This window comes from Salvelinus namaycush, chromosome 7, assembly GCF_016432855.1.
Source record: "Salvelinus namaycush isolate Seneca chromosome 7, SaNama_1.0, whole genome shotgun sequence".
In the NCBI taxonomy this organism is placed as follows: domain Eukaryota; kingdom Metazoa; phylum Chordata; class Actinopteri; order Salmoniformes; family Salmonidae; genus Salvelinus; species Salvelinus namaycush.
In genome coordinates this window covers 5,509,649-5,513,363 of record NC_052313.1, presented here as the reverse complement: position 1 = coordinate 5,513,363, position 3,715 = coordinate 5,509,649, and the positions used below count along the sequence as shown (strand labels likewise).

Genomic DNA, 3,715 nt, shown 5'->3' with positions numbered 1-3,715 from the left:
AGTTTCAATACCGGGAATAATGAATATTTATCCGACACATTGCCGGCTTGGCTGCGCCACTATGTGAAGATTTCACAGCAAGTGAAACTGATATTTAGTAATGATACAGTAACTTTGATTGCCAATGACATTGTTGTGAATTGCGAAACAGAGCATTCAGAAATGTCATGTGAGACTGAGTCAGGATTGGGAAGATAATAAAATAGTCTAGGCTCTATATAAGGCTACTACGTGAGTCAATACATAATAATCTTGATTTTAGGCTATGTTATTACATGGTAAAGGTTTCTGACCAGTGAACAAATAAATGAGCTACCACTTTCACTAGTCCAGCCAGAGATGAATTAACCAAATATACAGACAAGAGGATTCAGTGAAACAAAATCCCATTGATTGTCACAGGCTTTTGGTCAGGAGTTCCAGGCTACGACGCGAGGGAAGAGCAAAATGTTCAGCTAACATATGAGCAAACTAGAATACAGATGATCATTAGCACTCGCCTTAATTTAGCCCTCACCTCCCCCCAGCCTAATTGTTACCAAATATCCAAACGGAGATTCAATGAAAACAAAGATCTGACATTGATTGATTTATCTCGACGAGTCCACCCCCCACGCTTGTCTCAAAGCAGCACAAAAACGGCGTGCCAATCAAAACGGTGTTTAAATTATAATCTAGGACGGGTGATGACACACGACCGTAGCTTTAAATTAGTATAAAGGTTGGGAATTTCAATATAAGCGACGATCTGATGCCTTCAATTGCATTAGCCTACTTTATTCCAATATTGTCGTCATTCAGTTGATCGTAACTAAGGTGAGTTTTCCTCTCTGCGCTTTTTCTACGACCAATGGTTGTTTCCTCACAGTTTCGACCAGAAGTGGTGCCACCACTTGACAACTTTTCGCTCCAAAAGATTGGCCGCTTCGTGGACGTAGCCGTGAACCTATTTAAGTAAATACATTTTGAAAATGTAAAAAAACATTGTAGTATTAGCTAGCTACAGCACGCCAGTGTGTGTAGGCTACTGAGCTGCTTGTTAGCTAGCTAACTAATCAACTTTACATACTATAGCTAAGTGAAATATCATCAGCTAGCTAACTTCATATTAGCTTGTTATCTTGATATAGGCCTATTTGTTATTGTAAATTTTAAAAATGAATGCTCCAAATGCGTTGTTAGATAAGAGCAATGGAAGATGTGCCGCTCCAGCTGTCAGGAAAGGAAGTAGGTGTACTAGTAAGATAGGGCAGGTTGTGGGAGGACAGTATGAAAATATTCAAAAATGTTATTGCCTGGAGAGGAAAACTATGAGGACGAATAGGCCTGGGTGGCAGTCGCTGTTCCAATTCATCCCAAAGCTGTTTGATGGGTTTGAAGTCAGGGCCCTGGCAAGCCCAGTCAAGTTCTTCCACACCGATCTCAACAAACCATTTCTGTATGGACCTTGCTTTGTGCACCGGGGCATTATCATGCTGAAACAGGAAAGGGCCTTCCCCAAACTGTTGCCACTGGAACTAAGGGGCCTAGCCTGAACCATGAAAAACAGCCCCAGACCATTATTCTTCCTCCGCCAAACTTTACAGTTGGCACTAGAGTCCAATGGCGGTGCGCTTTACACCACTCTAGCCGATGATTGGTATTGCGCATGGTGATCTTAGGCTTGTGTATGGCTGTTAGCCCATGGAAACCCATTTCATGAATCTCCCGACGAACAGTTGTTGTGCTGACGTTGCTTCCAGAGGCAGTTTGGAACTCGGTAGTGAGTGTTGCAACTGAGGACAAATTATTTTTACGCGCTTCAGCACTTGGCGGTCCCATTCTGTGAGCTTGTGTGGCCCACCACTTCGTGGCTGAGCCGTTGTTGCTCCAAGACGTTTCCACTTCACAAAACAACACGTACAGTTGACCAGGGCAGAAATTTGACAAACTGACATAAGTGGCATCCTATGACGGTGCCATGTTGAAAGTCACTGAGCTCTTCTGTAAGGCAATTCTACTGCCAATGTTTGTCTATGGAGATCGCATGGCTGCGTGCTCGATTTGTATACACCTGTCAGCAACGGGTATGGCTGAAATAGTCGAATCCACCAATTTGTATATATAGTGTAATAGTCAGGGCTGTCTAATTGTAATATAATAAAGCCTGTTTCTTTGATGTTGTCTGTCTTCAGATATGGAAAGCTGCAAAAGCCTGTCTGCAGATGAAGAGGTCCCAGTGAACGTTCCAAGAGACTGCTGGCACATTCTTGTATACCATGGTTTGTATGTGTACTTACAGTATGTTAGCACATGTACACAACAATACAGTTAAATGTCACCCACTTATTACAACTGTAGCAGGACAATCCTGCTCCTAGAGGTCTGCTGGGTGTGCAGGCTTCTGTTCCAGCCCTGCACTAACACACTTAATTCAACTTATCAAACCTAATGATTGATAATAATGTGTATTATTGCTGGGCTGGAATAGAAGTCTGCTCACCCAGTAGATCAGGGAGTGGATCAAGGTTGGCCACCTCTGGTATGGACTATTTTGTTCACCTCAAATTATACTTCAGTAGTAGTACATTACTTACATTTACAAACGAGCTAGCTTATTTGTACACTTTGAAATTATACGTTGATTTCATTCAATGTTGATTCATTCAATGTTGATTCATTCAATGTTGATTCATTCAATGTTGATTTCATTCAATGTTGATTTCATTCAATGTTGATTTCATTCAATGTTGATTTCATTCAATGTTGATTTCATTCAATGTTGATTCATTGAACTGAAGTGTTTAAAGGTGTTTCAAGATGAACCCGTGTCAATGTTCATTAATCACAATTCTGCAAGAAAAAAGAGTGAAGAGGATCTGTCCCAAAACGTTGTGTGTTTCTGTCTCAAATGAATATGACCTTTTTTTTTGTCCAGTTGTGAGCTCTCCAATCCGTTTTATTTGATTGTCACTGTCTCAGGATATCATCCATGTGAACCCATTCTGCAGCTTATCATAATGGCATGCATCACCAATGCAGCCATAGGCATTACAGGCCTAATGGGCATGTGCAATCAATGTGTCCCTTGTCATTGTACTATATATCTGAAGCAGAAAATAGCTAAAGTCACATCATTTGCATATTGTTGAGCTAGCTATATGACCTGATACAAGAAGATCATGTATGAGGCTAACCATAACACAGATGTTCTACAGGATTTTTTTTCTGACATGAAACTGTTTCATGTGAATCCAACCCTTGTATTCTAGGTACAGCACTGAACATGGAATAAGCAGCTGTCAATATGCAGGCTAATTAAACATGTTAAAAAAGGAAAATCATTTGTGGTGTGGGAGTGTTGTAATTCCACCTGCTTTATTTGCTGAGGATGATTTTAGGATACAGAGACGAAATCAGAAGGTCAGTGGCCTGGAGGAGGATTGTAGAGATGCTGGTGTTGATGGTGGGGGGGTGGGGGGGGGATTTGCACAATGTCTGCAAGTCAAAGCCACAGTTTCCTTTACCCCAAGTACCCATTCATGATCCTGTAGGCCTATGTATTTTACAGGAAGTGAGCTAATCATCCATGTCATGACACCAGCATAATGAAAGAGCAATAAGCTATAATGTATGATAATCATAATGTTATGATACCATAATCCAACTGGTAGCATATTACATGGGAAATTCATGCTTAGCATTTCATTTACAATGTTATAATGCGTGTTACTGG

The 3,715-nt window shown here is 40.9% G+C and overlaps 1 long non-coding RNA gene across 1 annotated transcript; it reads left to right on the top strand.

The window, feature by feature from the left end:
- The first annotated feature begins 653 nt into the window (after positions 1–653).
- On the top strand, positions 654–3,323 carry LOC120050292. The gene is made up of 2 exons (XR_005477192.1): positions 654–816; positions 2,175–3,323. It is a non-coding gene; the product is annotated as an uncharacterized LOC120050292 (long non-coding RNA).
- Positions 3,324–3,715: the final 392 nt, after the last annotated feature.